Raw genomic sequence first — 17,176 nt, forward strand, 5'->3', positions numbered from 1 at the left:
ATTGGGATAACTTCTGTGTTTGTATATTTATATCTTAATATAATATATTTTATAATTATTTTACATAACAGACAAGAGATTTGTTAATGAAAATAAAAAAGAAGTTTATGTCAGTTACAGTTAGCATTAAAATCAATGTACAAATAATTAACAATTGTCGCGGGTACTATCAAGAGTAAGTCAAGGATTTTATTGTTAAGATGCGAAGGTTGTCGTGTTACACGTTAAAGCATTGTTTTGATTAAGCAAAATAAGCAATTTAGTGTAATGAAAAGATAATATAAATGACTTGAATTTTTAAATTTTACTGGTTGAATCCCGCGCCGTTGTCCACGTCCCAAAACGCCCATGTTATTCGCTAACAACGTATCCTTCCTAATTTTTAATGTAATTTTAAAGGCAAATAGAGCCGTCAGCTCACCCGATAGTAATTGGATAATTGTAGAATATACATGAACAGCTACAGATATGACTTTCTTATGTGTTGCTGTTTCGGAGGATTAATATAGCATGCCTCTTATCCTGTAATTTCACTGTTTTATCTTCCTTTACAACCGAAACACGTCTTACAAAGCAACTTTCATCGCGGCTGAATTTAGATGAGACTGAGGTACTAAGGCAGACGTTTTTTACAGTCTAAAACTAAATGAAAGCTTACTCTGTTTTTTGTCCATCTTTTTTGTTTGGTTGTTTTCTACCTTTATCCACGTTCCTATAAAATATTTCTTTAAGTCGTGATCCTCACTTCTCCGCTGAACATGTCCATACTAATACATGTTTTCCTCTTATTTTAGCGAAGATATGTAAAGAAACCTATGTTATTACATTATGTGTTACTAACGTATGGCGTATCAATGTATGTATTACCTGTAGTGACCTTAGTACTTACGACTAAGTGGTTATACAAGGTGAAATTTTGTACGAGTGAATGGCGCTACAAAATAAGGATGATAGAGGACATGCGACCCAAGAAACCTTGGACGCATCCCCACAATACTCTTGCGCAATACTATATACACGGTAGTCAGTTTACATTCAAGTTGTTAACCAAGTATAAATACTAATTAGATGTTGGCCGGTAATATTATGTTTATGCTTCGATACTAAATAAAATAAAAAAATAAAATAAAAATAGAATCTTTTAAAAATCTAAATTTAAATAGATAGGTAAATTCTAAATCTATCTCTAATACTTGTTAAGGTCGTCAACGTCAGTATACATTTCATTCAATGAAATTATAGTAAAACTAAAACGGAAAACTATTAAAAGGGAAATAAATGGTATTTCTACAAATGTCTAAGTAATTTTCAGATGATTAGAGTATAAATGAAAATGACTAAATAAAAATATATGAATTTAGATCTTTTTGACATGGATCTGTTAAGAATATTTAGGTATATTCACGTCGGTATACATCTCCACAACCTCGGTTGTTGTAGCCTTCAAGTCTACTTACGCAGATAGCATTGCGAAAGTTGACAACCAAATACGTGAGCAGATTTTAGAGGATCGTCGCTCTTATTGTATTATCGTTTTGCATTTCTATTTTCCATTCTCGTGAGACTATTTTGTAAATATATTTTGGAATTTGGCAGTTAGCGTGCGGTGTCGTCGAAACAGAATGGGATTAACGTACGACGACCTACAAGGGGTGGTTGACTGATGTGATAAAATAAAACAAGTAAGGTTTCAGGTTCGATTTATAGTCAAAAGAAATGACCTAAGTAAATTCAATATTAAAATAATCAGATTTTTTATTTAAATCATTAGAGATTGTTGCTTTGTTATTTCTCAACGTTGTCTTTAAGCAATATAGAATATTAATAGTTCTGGTGGTACCTACATAATAACAGTTATATTGTAATTATATAATTTACGCAGGCAAACCAATTATGCGTCGCTAATAGATACCAAGCCATGAAAAAGAGAAGGTGAAATGAGATTTTTCTATACACTCGAAATGTATTCTATATTGCCATGAAACAGCATAAATTACTGCCAATGGTCCAGTATACGACGAGATTTCAGAAACGAATGGTGAAAATTTAGGCTTATTGTTTTCTCCACTGAATCTATTATGAATGTAATTAATGGTAGACAGTAGTATTAGGACTATATTTAACAATTTACCTGAATTTGAACCTGTGGGGTTTACAAATTTGTCTAATGTGCACGCTTATAATGTGCACCTATGTGCTAGACAAGTGTCTATACTACGGTTTCCGGCAGCTATTGAATAGGACCCATAGTTCAGGGTTGTGATCGGTATAGCCACATTCCAGAAACTAGCGAACCTGTTTGTACTAAACAATGAAGTACGATGTGTATGTTAAGAGCGCATTTTTTATATTTAGAAAATCTAAAAATGAGAGTATTTGTTTTATGCTTCCTTTGCACTCCCGTGAATCCTACAGAATAAGAGGTAAAATTATGGTACTCCCTGATGGATGAAATGAAACAACAAATTTAATTAGTATAATGAACACCACTACTTAGATACTCGAATTCTCAGATACATATCTACTAATATAGAATTAGTAAGTACTACTAATGTAGGTACATAATCAATTTATTATGCTTTGGTCAGATAATGGAAAGTCAAAGTCGATTAGACAAAATGCTAGTAATATTGTGGTATGAAGCTTGGAGCAATGACATCATAAGAAACAATCTTATATACAGATAATTACAGGCTCTTTTAGGTTCTTGGCGTTCGTTAATGGGTTATACTGTAACAATGCGATATTACGGCCCACTCGGGATACCTACATAAATGGCGAATTATGTCCATAAGTTCATACGCAAACGAGCTGAAGTTAATGCTCGAGGTTTCGGCGGATGGCGCAATATTGTTGGTATAATTGTCGTATAACGTTAACCACGTACCGGCGACTGTGAACATATTAGTTCTGTCATTAAGAAATGTTTAATTTTGATTTAACTACTTTAGGTGCTAGTTCACTACGGAGAGCGGTGTTGTCTTTGAACTAACTTCTGAGCAAATTCTTCCATTTACTGCCTTCGGTAGAGTGATTAGTAGTCATATGACATTACTACGATGGTGTAAAAATGGATAACATGTACAGGATTTTATACTTTCAGTGGCATTATACTTGGCAGTGTCCTCGCATGAGTAAGAAAATAAACAAATATGCAAGTAAAAAGTATCCTATATTCACATTCATAGCAATTTAATTTAATCAATAATTTTATTGTAAATAAAGTTATCATTGGCATCCAGTGATAAATAAGTTTAAACAATTCGGTAGCGTCGGTCAATAATTGTATGGATACTGTGAGTGCTGCGTTTCCATTAAACAATCTTTTGACGGTAGTTGAAGTTGTAGACGAAACTGCTGCACCTACTACCATTGACATTGTTGTACTCTAGTCAGCTTGTAATAACGGCTTGTAAAACCTAGTCGAAACGTCTGTAGAGATAAATACCACATTTACCATATAATTATTCGTGTTAAGTCCAAATTAACTATACTATGAATGTGTAGTAAAGGCGAAAGTTTAAAATTGATTTAATTTGTAGGCTCTATTTATGGACCAAATTTCATTCGAATTCTTTCAGTAGTTTTTGCGAAGAATTACAAGCATCCATTGACGTCCTCGGTGGTTTAAAAGTTTATCACACCGCCTTACTTGTACGATACAACTATTCTAATTCCCATATTATATGAATATCCCTGTCTGTATTAAATTGGGTATTTGAGTATTTTATATATGTATTATATGCTATTTAATGGCGCACATAATATATATCAGTAAACTGATTGAAATAAAAGAAACACAAAATATCATGTGAAACTCTCACATGAAATTTTGTGTTTCTTACAACTATTTACCTTAAGTACTTACCACAATACATTAGTAATAAACGCACCCAAATTGGTTAAGTCGTTTCAGACATTATTTCACAAACTAACGTTCATCATATTAATAGGACACTCTGTAACATATACGAATTATACGAAGACAAAGATGAAGTGCTTTTACGATGTGAGTTACTGCACACATACTACTCTACGATTTTATAGTGTTTTTGAAGTTAGATTTTAGATATAGTTGCGTAGACAAAGACTTATAACCAGACTTCATTCTACTGTTTTCATAAAAATGCTGAATGGTGCTGATACAACCTTGAATAATAAACAAGTTCACTTTCAATGGGATCTGATTGGGAAGAAACAATTCTAACAATAGCATATTAAATACAGATTCAGGCTTTAGTAGAACAATTCATTATGTAACTTAAATTAATCTTCGTCAAAATGGCAACTTGATAGCCTTAGTGGCAATATAATAAAATTGTGTTGCGGTTGTGGCATTGTAATTAATGTAATACAAATACATAATATATACTATCAGTATATTCAATGATTCAATTCAAGGATTATATATATTGTGTTTTTATTATTTACGTATTGTTATGATGTAATAACTTTTTTAACATAATTCATGGTTATTACAAAACATCATTGTCTTTTGACCGATTTACGTCGGTCCTACTAATCATAAATACAATATCGTACACTTGCAGGAGAATGAAGATGTGCTAGTACCGAACACCCAAAAACATCGTACTACTTGTATTGTCCTCGTACTGTTATTAACATTGATGAATTTATCCAGGCCGATACGGAGAGCGTCCATTGCGTTCGGTCTTTAGTACGTGTTTTATTTGCTTCATTTATTTCTGCTATTTCATTCTGCTAGAGCTGAGCGTAGTCATTTAGTTGGACGGCAATTTTATTCATTACTTAGAATTCATTAATAATAGTCAAATATTGAATTGGCAAATTAATTACTGTCAATATGAGTAGCAATCATATTTGGCGGTTATCCTTAATACGAATATAAATTACATCACTATTTTATACGATCATTATAAATTTCATTTAAATTAAGTATAAGTATTTGAAATAATTAGTTATTTACTCGAGTGAGGTTTTTCTTACGATAACAAAATGACATACATAAACCAGCCTTTTTTGTGTAACTTGCGTGAATAGTTTTATATATATGTGGCTGATAACCTTCCATTTTAACCTAAACATACATAGCTCAAATAAATATGTTTAATAATAAACAGCATAAGTTTAGCAAAATTATGTCACTTAAATATTAATAGAATGTTTCGTAGATTGGGTCATACCTAAAGGTATAGGTAAATTCACCCACTAGTAGGTATACTAGTGTTCCTCCCAATCAATAACGTTGGTTATTGATTGGGAGACCAAATCAGTCTTAGCTTTTTGTGTAATAATTCTTCTTCCTATGTCACTGACATTGATAGTGTCAAATAAATGTCTCGCCAAAATTGATAACTTTATTGTAATTTTGGGTAAATTCGCACAAGGTAATTTGGGTAAATTCTTATATCTATACAGGTTCCACACATTTCTGTGGATGAAGCATGAGGTATGTAGAAATATGGAATACGAGAGGCATCAAAATCGAATATGTCTATGACATCCCCATAGACATCTTTAGAGTAGTGAAGTCAGAAGAGAAAAAGTGTCCGCGATCTCTCTCCAAATACAGTCGTCTGTAATTTTGCTAGTGCCGTAGAGGCACTGTACACAGAAATGACGGACTAGGAATAAAAGTCATTGTCACTTAGTTATTTCTATCTACCATGTAAGAATAGTGATGTGAGACAAAAATACATAAACGTTTTGGATATACAGGTGGATATAATATTCCTAGTCGGAATAGAAGTTACGAGCAGTAAACACCTCTACCGTAAAATGTTCTAACGAGCTGCGTCTCGAGATGAGAACAATAAAGATTAATGACCGTCACATATATAAAACTGAATAGTCTTATCCTACCGGGTCATGATGGATATATCTGCCGCTGTGCTTTTTGCTATATTTATATAAACATATACATCGCTGTTGACAAAATGACGTGAAGCATATGAAAAGAGGTTGAACGTCCAGTTAATTATTTTAAAATGTCTATGCACGACACGATTAGTGATCCGACATAGATGAACACACGGACAGAGACGAAGCATGGTTGCTGGTTTCTGTATTTCTTTAAATATATATATCATAAATCCAGACAATCCAAGGCCTAGACAGCTGGCCCTCCGAGTGGTGAACCGTCGGCCGGTTCAAGGGCGTTAGCGTCAGGTGAATGCCACCAGGCGAGTTTTTTATCAGTCGCTTACGTGATGACTAGATTCATCGAAGCCGGATGAACGGCGGGACTAATATCTAATAACTTCAGCACGCATCAAACGTATTCAAATCCGAAAGTATCTCTGGATTTTATAATTTGTAAAAATAACACGTTAATGCAATAAGAAAAGCCGTTATCGAGTTTCCCGATTGCTATTCTGAATTAAATAAAAGGATTTGAATAATTAAACCGACTTATTCCCACGAATAAAGAGGTGAGGGATTATTATATTATCTGGCACCGCCTACGTTGTAATCTACATGATAACTTAGTAACAGCTATCTCGAGACAAAGCGCTTTACGGCCATACTTTCACGCCATAGAATATTTTCTTTACCGTGGTGCTCAAGAAAAATAAAATAAAGAATTCCCGGTAAGAGATAACAAGTTACACCTGCAGGGAGCCCGACAACTAGCTATAACTAGGTAAGAGCGTAAAACCTTTGTTCTTTCTCGACGGAGGCCGGGCTCCACGAAAAATTATCTTTTTACTTTTTTGCTGAGTCGCTCCCGGGCGACCGCACCGCGGCAGGTAGACTCGTGAATTTAATAATATTCATACGCAGAGATATTTTAAATGTTTGTACAAGTCTTTATACTTTTACGTTCATTTTTATGACAAATAAATGTAAACGATCGCTTCGTAATTCATGACGCCAAGGAGTGCGTTGTTTTATAAATATTTCATGATATTCTATTGGCATAAGATTTTAAATGTAGATTGATATATATCTGAATGTACCTTGATGAAAATTTAATTCAATCATTTCAATTTCAGTTAAGTATCTAGGAATGCATTTAGATCGCAGACTTACTTGGAAAAACGTCGTGCACGTCCAGATAAAAAGGAAGAAATCAATAATAAATTTATTGTTTATAATAAAAATTGAATCTCATCGTACAGTAGAGACTAGAAGTCTCCACTGGATGCTTGGTAGAAATTCAAAATTAGCTACCGATAGCAAACTTATCATTTGTAAGGCAATGTTTAAGCAAATCTGGACATATGGGAAACAACTATGGGGCTCTGCCAGTGACTCCAACATAATGACAATACAGCGAGCTCAAAACTATATATTAAAACAACTTTCGGATGCATCATGGTTTATAAAAACAACTGAGATCCTCAAAATACTTGATATTCCCATGGTTAAGGATGTAATTAATGACTACCAATAACAAATACAAATCACGACTACACAGGCACCCAAATAAATTTGCTGGGCAACTTACAATACCTGAAAACTTGCATTGATTAAAGAAAAGGTGTGATATATTTGACCAAGATAGTCAGACAGGCAGAACTGACTTTTTAAGAATGAGGAGCTGCTCTACTGAGTGTGGCACTCTACCTGTTATATATGGTACACCACATCTGCTTATAGTCCATGTGACTGATTGCAAGATATCTAATAGGAAAAAAAACCTTGATGAAAATAAAACAATTTGTAAAGAGATTTATCTAAATACCTAATGTATAAACCCACAAACATGTGTGAAAATAAAAATAACCTCTAATAGTGATATAAATAATACTGTCGACATTGATAAGTACTCATACAAGGAAATATTATTTAGGAAAAGCACTATAATAAATAACATCAAACTTCTGTAACAAAAACTATTCCAAAATATGTAAAGAGGAGTTTGATATTACTATTCAATTTATCTAACATTTAACATATACATGGCATTGTATCACATTGTTTCACTTAGAATATAATTAAAGTAACATTTTAAACATAAAGTAAAAATTTTGGTAGTGTGTAAAATAAATGAACAATCGTAAACCCAATATCATATCATTACTGGATCTTGTATACTATACTAATGTACATTAGCAACTGTTTGTGCTGGACTCGCTATGTTTGTATGTATTAAAAAACAGTAGTTACTGTGCCTAATTGTTGCCTAGTACTCTATGTACAACTTCTGCCTAAGCGAAGACTAAATTGCACTGTTGTATCAATCAGAAGTTCTAAAATGCATATAAATAAACACATATTTGACTGCAATATTGTGACCTAATTTAGACTACACCAACTATTTTTGAGTTTTGTGACCATTCTTTAATTTAATTTGTTATTTCCTTGTATATTTTATTTCAGGTTTGAGAACAAAAAACATATGATTCATGCAAAACAAGTCATAGTAAATAACTACTTACAGTTGTTGTCATTTGTTTTTAATATGGTTGCAATTTATAGGGAAAATTATGTTTAATTATTGTGGCTAAAATGACTGAGGACTTTGTCATTTTAAACTGGTAGTATGAATAAATAATTAAATATATCATAGCTAAGCCTACTTAGCTATGATATATTTAATTATTTATTCATACCTTATAGGTACCTAACCTAATAATGATGCACATTTTTAGATACATCTGCAATTATATTTTTAGCATCAAATTTTAATTCATTATATTGATTTCATATTTCTTTAATGAGTCTTCTATTACCAGATATCGTTGTAAATATAAAAAACATAAATAATAGGTTCAATATATTAGATATTAATATTTGTATAACCTATCTATTGAAAGAGAGTGCAAAATTAGATTCCAGCTGCAATAGTCACGAAAAGTGTCCCAGTTCTCAGTTTAAAATAATATTCTACTATAACTAGGAAACGCCATGAGACTCCAGGAAAGTTCATAAACGTCGATGGCGTGGGGTGTTCTGTTTATTTTTAACCTATGTTGTACTCAAGACATCTCCTATTTTATAAATTAAACAACATGCCCTAAATAAATTGTGGAATATTAATTAAAGAAGTTTAAATATATTTTTTTACACTTTTTAGTTTATTTACACAAATTACAGTGTAAACAATTATCTAAATAGCCAATATGATATTATATTTACTAAATTCCAATTAAAAATACAACTGCTTAAGCAACTTAATCGATTTTTTGGAATCTCGGTTTCTAAGTCTAAAGCGTCTGTGGAAACAATGAAAACATTTTTTTACCTTCGTTTTCGTGACTCCACGGTGCCGCTTTAGTTTCCCAACGTTTATTACAGTTATTCACAGCACTTATCATCACAATACTATAAATAATGTAATTACTATGTCTACCATTAAAAGTTAACTATTTTTATGGTGAATTTAAAAACATAAAATACACAAGCTAAATATTACAAGCAAGGGATTGGGACATGACACAAATCACAAAACAAACCAATAGAAAAAGAGAAGGCCGAAAATGCACGGAGCGCATGCGTTCAATGGAATTATGTCGGCGAAATGTCGGTAAAGCAGTCGTATTGTTATTTTTCGTCAATAATAGTGATGTAACTGAATAATATCTACGATTTATACTTGAATCGATTTTGATAATTAAACAAAATTAAAATAATGTTTTTTTAAAATTATGTTAGATATATAGTTATCCTATTTCCTTTTTTAATCTCAAACTTTAGACTATGGACAGCGTAGGTTATACATTAATTACATGTGCTAGTACAATTCTAAGTTTACATAATAAGCCAGATATAAATAACCTCATGGCACTTAAAAAAATTGTAACAGAATAAACAGCTTCATTAGTCAATAATCATGATTAATTTTATTCTGTACGATAGCAACCATAATGAATAAAACAGTTTTGCGTTGCGTCTCGTTGCTTGGCAAGCGATTGGGGTTGATGGTGGCGCCACCTAATAATTATGATCGAAATGTAGCGTTGTACTTACTATAGTTTTGAAAGTGTCCAGTAGATGTCTCTTTAGTTATCTTTACATTTTGTTGAGTTCTTGTATACTACGTACCATAGATGGAGCATTTCATATATTTTTTTGTGATAGGGTGTCATTGTTCACACGACACAACGATACTGCAGTGTCAATTGACATCACATTGATGATCATTAAGGTTGTTCCTTAAAGATTATCATTGTGATGTATATGTTACTATAATTTATAATATTATTATAATTTTTAGTTTCATTGACGTGTTACAACCTAGGACTTCATATAGGTAGGGAACGTCACATTAACCTTTGGTATAGAATAAGAATAGAATAGAATAAAATTTATTACAATCACACATCACAACAGAACAATGATGATACCTATAGCAGCATATAAGTTATCAGAACATATAAATAGAAATAACACAATAAAATCATAACATATGAAAAAAAACAAGAAAATCAAACATCATAAAATAAAAAATATAAACACATATAACAATAATAACAAATAAAAAAAAAATGCATATCTATCACTGTGGAGCATCGTACCGCGTACTGTGTACTGATGTCTGTGTAAGGGCCTTTCCTCAGGATTGTGCCATGCAAAAGCCACGACGCTGATTTGGACAGTGGAACCCCCAATAAGTGACCTACATGGTTATCATATTTTAGTGTACAAAACTATGTACAAAACTCGTTCAGTATCTTCGTCTGTGAACTATACAGATAAAATTTGAGGAACCATGCATATGTTACTAATAATATTTTACGAGCATCACGAACGACAAGATTATGGTTGAAAATGTGTGCCGGGGCATACTCAATTTCATGCTAAATTAACAACGGAAGAGATATCATTCCCTTAGCTATCCGTATATGTGATTATGATTTAAACATTTAGTAGAGGGGAATGGTCTGTGGAAATAGACAAAAAGGTACTTCTTTTTTTATGTAATTGGAATAGCAAATAAGCTGACACTCCACGTGACGGCAAGCGGGAATCATCGCCTTTCAGCCGACGAACAAGTACTACAGACATCACTTTATCATGTGACTACTGGGACACTTCTCATGCGTTGATATTATAATTGATTAAGATGTCATGACTCTTATCCTGTAACGTCACTGCTTAATCTCCTCTGTCGAGTGGCACGCCGCTTTATTTCCATCGCGGGTTCGATTCTTCACAAATATTGCAAACATTTGTATCTATGAGTATCAATAACATGCAAGCTAGGAACCGGTCTAGGTGATTCTAGGTGAATTTCCTCCAGTTCCAAAAATTCTAAGATGGTTAAGGAAATTATATCAAGCTTAGTGAAAGTCAGCTGCGGCTTCGAGGGCAGGTTGAGAAGTAGCACATTCGCATGTAAAAAAATTAGTCACTCCCTCCCTGTTCAAATTGCTATCAAATTGTAGTAAAACCTATATTTCGGACACAAAAATACTCAGCTGGCAGTAGGTATAGTACGTATGTCCAGATGATATTCATTTTTCAGTTAATTTTATTAATTTATATGCTATTTTGAATAATTGGCCTTTGATAATAATATACCTTATTTGTAATGAGTTTAAAGTCGTTCTTTTTCAAGAAATGTAAGTATATACGTATATGTAACTGTGTATAATAAATTCTTTTATTTATTTATAGAAAATTACTTTCAAGCTTAGATCGAGAACATGATAGGTATATAACCTATCAAGATCTGGACAGGAAAGTAATTTCAAGTTGGGTTACCTGTCTCGTGGGTGTCTCATTAATTTAACCACAAGCCGCCCTTGCTCAGTATACAAGAATTAAAACAAGTTGTTTGTTTGGTATAATTTATTAACAAATATATATCAAAGGTAAGCAAAAGTCCGTTTATATTCTTGTCTCAAAAGAAGAAAGAAGTTGCAAACAGCTAATGTAAAGTAAAAACTGTAATCTTTCTACGATTAATTGTCGTCAAAGTTATGTAGGTAAGTAAGTAATTGTAGCAAATGATTACGATTTTATATAAGTGTACATGACATTTTTTTCAGCCTGTGACAAAATATTTACCTTTATATAACCGAATTTCGCTGACGATACCTAACCTTACCTTTTTAAATTGCCTTCATTTCTTGGGGCACGTCAAAGGAGCGCCGAAAGGGGGTGAGGCAGGCTTGCTTCCTCGAGAGGCCCTATTAGTCCAGCCTCTTGCCTTTGTCAAACCTCTGAGGCCGTGACGTGTCTTTGAGATATGAATTGGGTCGACAATTCGTCGAACATCAAAGCTCAATCCTGAACGTAGGCCAATTTTACATTGTTATGGTCTATAAGAGTGGAATAATTCTTTTTTCAGTCAATCGCAATATGTGAGTAGGTAATGGATGATTAGAGATTGTACCTACTTGCCTCTATTTCTGAGATCTAAACTTTATTTAATAGATCTACCCCATATTTAAGGCTCTCTGGTAAAAGTAACTACTCTCTATATTTTTGACTCCATGGAATCTCATAAACATATGTATATTTTTGACTAAATTTGCGGCTTAATTTCATTTTCAAATTCAAAGTTATACGCATTCCTGCGCATCAGAATCACCTAATTATTTATGTTTTTCTTTCTTTGAAATGGCATTAATTAAATTACTCGCTACGTGCAACACTTTTCAGATGGCTTCGGATGACCTGAATACAGGCGGAGGCTGCGGCGAGCGGGGTGTGCGGTGCTACGAATCGATGTGTTGCCAGGGCAACCGCGACGTCTGCCGAGGAGCCTGCGCTCTACTATCCCTTTCTGTCTCGCCTTGATATCATATCACATGCTTTTCATGCTAGAATGACTTATAGCTTTGCGACCTTTCAATTGAAATTTGGCCTAAAACCCTGTACAATAAAGCTAAAAATTCCTTAAGATTAAATATAAAATAGAACGTCATGGTGGTGCAACAATATCTCGTACGATATTATATACGGAAGAAACTGTTTCCTGAGACAGTAAAGACAAAAATACCTTTATTGGTACAGGAAAATGTATCTTCTTGCTGTAATTTTACAGTGTATAACTTGATAGACAGTTGAAAGTGTGAGTGTATTGGTTACACCTGTGATTGTGGTTAATCAGACAGGACCCTGTGGGTGGTTCGTGGATGTTTGGGGTTTGTTTAGAGTCTGTTAACATCTGTCCCCATAATTTATGGGAAGGGTAAAGTTAGCTTTTCCGTTTAAGGTGTTGTAATTAATAATTTATTATTGTGGTGGCTTCGTGCCGAGAAGCGAGGGATCAATTGTGATATTGTGGATCGCAAATTGCTTCCGAGACTTAATAATTAACACATCTTAATAATTTCTATTTCGTTAAAATAGGTAGCTGCTGGAAATATTTTTATAATTGTTTGAGAACGTTCATAACGAAATATTGCAACATCTCTATTATCTGAACATTGTCTAATATAATTTAACCATATTGTATTATATTTTGGATTATGTTTTCATAATTTAGTCTCGAATTTTACATTTGTACATGTAGAGCCGAAACTACTAGAGTAGCAAGATAAGCTCAAATTCAAATTAATATATTCTATATTCAATATTAATGAACAATTATTTAAAAGCTAAAAGAGTATCTAATCGTGCAATAATCTACACTAATATTGCAAAGAGAACAGATTGTTTTTGCATGCTTGCTTTCATGGAAACCGCGATTATTAAAATATTTTTACCGATAGAAAGTTTCATTATCATTCAGTGACAAAGGCTGTATTCTGTACCGGTAACATGGCAGATTACGACTACCTATAGTCTGAAAAATGTTATAATGGAAAAGATTAGCTTTTTTGTATGTAATGGATAAACTCAAGGAAATGATTTAACCATTTTAGTATGTTTATTAAGAAGTTAGTTTACTATTTATATATTAGGTATATACCTATGGTGTGCAAAAGGTGTACCTACTTTTCTATACAATATAACATTTATTTTTAAATCAAAAGTATCCGATATTTGTCCTCATTGAGGTGATATGTTTATTAAGTTTATTACAGAACAAATCAACTGACAATAACGTTGATTATATTAACAGAACATGAAAGAACTTAGGACTTTAAAATGAGAATTTTTTAAGAGAGACGGCGAATCTATAGTATAATTAATAATTAATGAAAGCATACGGCAATCGTGAAGGCAAGTATATTATACAGTCCGAATGATTGTTAACTATCAACGTCGACCTGAAAAACGCAATTTCATGTTCTCAGACGCTGAGAATTAATCCGACTTAGACGTGACAGAGGCGACTCTACGTCCACTGCTCTATTTCAGTTTGATTTGTAATTGGTGTTTCGATCGGAGTTCCACACAAATTTATATAGGTATAAAATAATAAAATATTATTATACCTACTTTTTATAGCCTAATGTCGTATTTATTAATGATCGACTTTAAAACTTGCACCTATGTTTTTTCTTTGTAACATATTAAATAATTTGCTTAAATACTGCCTAGTTTGCTTGCTTAAATAAATCGTAAGCAAGATTTAAGTTCAGAATATTCTTGCTCACGTAAATCGTAATTTAAGCTAGTAATCTACAACGTTATTATTTAAAATAAAGTTCGTAGTAGAAAACAATAATGCACAAGTGTCATTCCAGGCCATGTTACATGTAAGATCCAGCATGGAACTTTTAAAATTGTTTTTCGTACGTATAGGTAGGTACTGTTAGAATGATTCAGTTCGCTTCACAAACAAACTGGTCCAACACAAAAATCGACAGCCCTGTCGAGTTTTTCTTTTTGAATATGCATAGGCAAACAGGGCGTCCCCGGCAGCGCAATAAACATTAATCACTCATAAAAAAGACAAAGTGACTTCTAAAGCACGTCATATCTAACATCGGCCTTATGGGTTTCATTAAAACGGACGAAGGCACCCGAATGGAACCGAAGCCTCTAATGACCGGCCGCTCGTGTGTCACGGAACACGCTAATATTTATGTAAATTGCAGAGAATATGATTAGTCCGCGTCGCCTCCCCCGCTGATAATCATATTTACGGCTTCCACTCACCCCCACCGCCCCCTCTTAGGGGGGGTGTCCCCACTTTCGTGCCTAAGGTTCTTCAGTCGATCTTTTATCATGTATTTGATATTTTTTAATAGATTTTAGCGTATTTGTTGTACTCGTATACGAATAATTAATAGTGACATGTATTTAAAACAAGTTAATTCGCTAAATCATTAAATACTAAATTAAAAAATGATATTGCTCTTTGTAGGTTGTTGCAGTTTATTAACATTTATTTTCGCATAGGTAGATAAATATTTAATCCTTTACTGATGGCTCACGTAACCATAGATATATAATATATATTAATTAAAGGTACCTATACCAAGTTGAAAGTAGATAGAATACCTACCTACTCATGAAACTGAACTACTTTCGCCAAGAAAGAATGTAGAAATCTGAAAGTAAATTTAGTATGTATGTGTAAACGAAATCATTTTTTCTTATCGTGGTAGTGTTTCTTCTCAAAGTAGGTTTTAGGTTATTATACCTACTAAAAACACAGAAATACTTTTCTTCCTAGACAGATGATATAAAAAAAACATATGTAAATGACAAGTAAGTAGGTATAAGACCATAGTCAGAAAAAAATTAACGGTAGTAAGTAGAAATAATGTTATTTTCGAAACTATACCTACATATTAAATTCGTATTGATAATACTCTTTTAAAGTCGCTAAAGTATTATTTAAGTATGTTGAGTATGTAGGTGGTACATACAATATAGTTAACTGCAACTTGTCTGCACTACGTTGTAAGGTCGCATGTCTCCGGCATTCAGGAGAGGTGGTGGGCTGCCTGCCTCCCCTCCTCACCATTTACTGTCCAAGATTATACTATGACTACGTAATATCTTTTACATTCTAATTACTTCGTATCTAGATTAGATTAGGGCACAGAAAGTAAAATAATATTATATTATAACATTAAGAATTGACATTAATAGGTATATTAATATGTTCAAATTCAAATTAATAAATTATTTATTAATGTAGGACATTTTAGCTGCTTATGAACGTCAAATTTCCCTACCGTCCAGTTCAGTATATATAGATTTGATTGAGAAGAATTGGCAAGAAACTCAATTAAATTAACTGGATCATAAAATTATACGTATACCTGATTATATACCTCATTTTATTGTAGTAATTATTAAAATAGGAGTAAATAAACGTATGTAAAGTATAGTAATTTTTTTATACTTCATTTTCTCTACTAATTAGGTAACTCTGACTGGGTTGCCTATTTCTAAGAGAACTATTTGCCCTAATAATATACGAACAAAGACACAGTTGTTGATGTTACACGATGAAATAATATGTATGTCCTTTTAAATAATTTGGCTACGAAACCTTAAATATAATAACACCTATGTATTTATTTCAGTTTATTATGTACCTAATATATATGTCACTTCTTATGTTGTCTAACCATTCTGTGCGAAGGTAATGTTATATAAAAAGTAAATAAAAATACTCTCATCATTTTTTTGGTTTTAAAAAACTGTTGTTGAACTATCGAAAGCAGTGAGTGGAGAGTGTGGAAATTTTACCTATCCACTTAAAAGTTACATTGTGGATCCCAAGGCGCTATTCCATGACATTAGGCTATGTTAACTTCTCTAGAGACTACAGTATGGGGTTATTAAGAAGGGTATATTAAAGGTCGTCTTAAAGGGTTTCTTAACGTGACACCGCTGGTGTTTCCGGTTTCATAGACTATGGTAAACGTTTACCCTCAGATGGTCCGTATGCTTGATTGCCTGTATAGTTGTATAAAAAAATGTTAGCTGTCTATCACTACCGGAGTGGTAGTGATAGCCCGGTGTAGTAGAAACACCTCGGTACCTACTTTATAGCATTTCAGAATTACTTGATGTTATCATGATTCAAAACGGCAAAAAGATTACATTTAAATTTAAACAATTTTTTTTTGTTATGACTGCAATAATAATTTTCCTGGAGAATATACCTACGCTATCTAGTTTCAACCTAAACAGAATTTATATTATAGACTCATAACTGACATAAATACTTGATTTTTTTGTAAAGAAATATAGATAACATCCAATCCGATATAAACAATCATACTCAGGAATAGTAATATTGGTACCGTGAGTACCGAGCCCATCAGTGATGAGGATGCAATAACAGCAGTAGGTATTATAGTCACCGGCAACAGACATGAAGTGACATGACACTAGCATGCTTAGTAATAGCTGTTCATGTACAGGATTTTCATTTAATGTTAGA

General features: G+C 32.8%; 1 protein-coding gene across 1 annotated transcript in view; it reads right to left on the minus strand.

Annotated features, from left to right (window-relative positions):
* Window positions 1–9,434, minus strand: part of LOC131847243 (protein gustavus) — a 60,978-nt gene extending 51,544 nt beyond the window's left edge. Inside the window, exon 1 of the mRNA XM_059196763.1 lies at window positions 9,173–9,434. The gene's annotated coding sequence lies outside the window, so the exon portion shown is untranslated. The remainder of the gene's footprint in view (window positions 1–9,172) is intronic.
* Between the last annotated feature and the right edge of the window lie 7,742 nt (window positions 9,435–17,176).

The sequence above is a fragment of the Achroia grisella genome, unplaced genomic scaffold (assembly GCF_030625045.1).
Source record: "Achroia grisella isolate CSIRO2021 unplaced genomic scaffold, CSIRO_AGI_Agris_v1 utg516, whole genome shotgun sequence".
Taxonomy (NCBI): Eukaryota; Metazoa; Arthropoda; class Insecta; order Lepidoptera; family Pyralidae; genus Achroia; species Achroia grisella.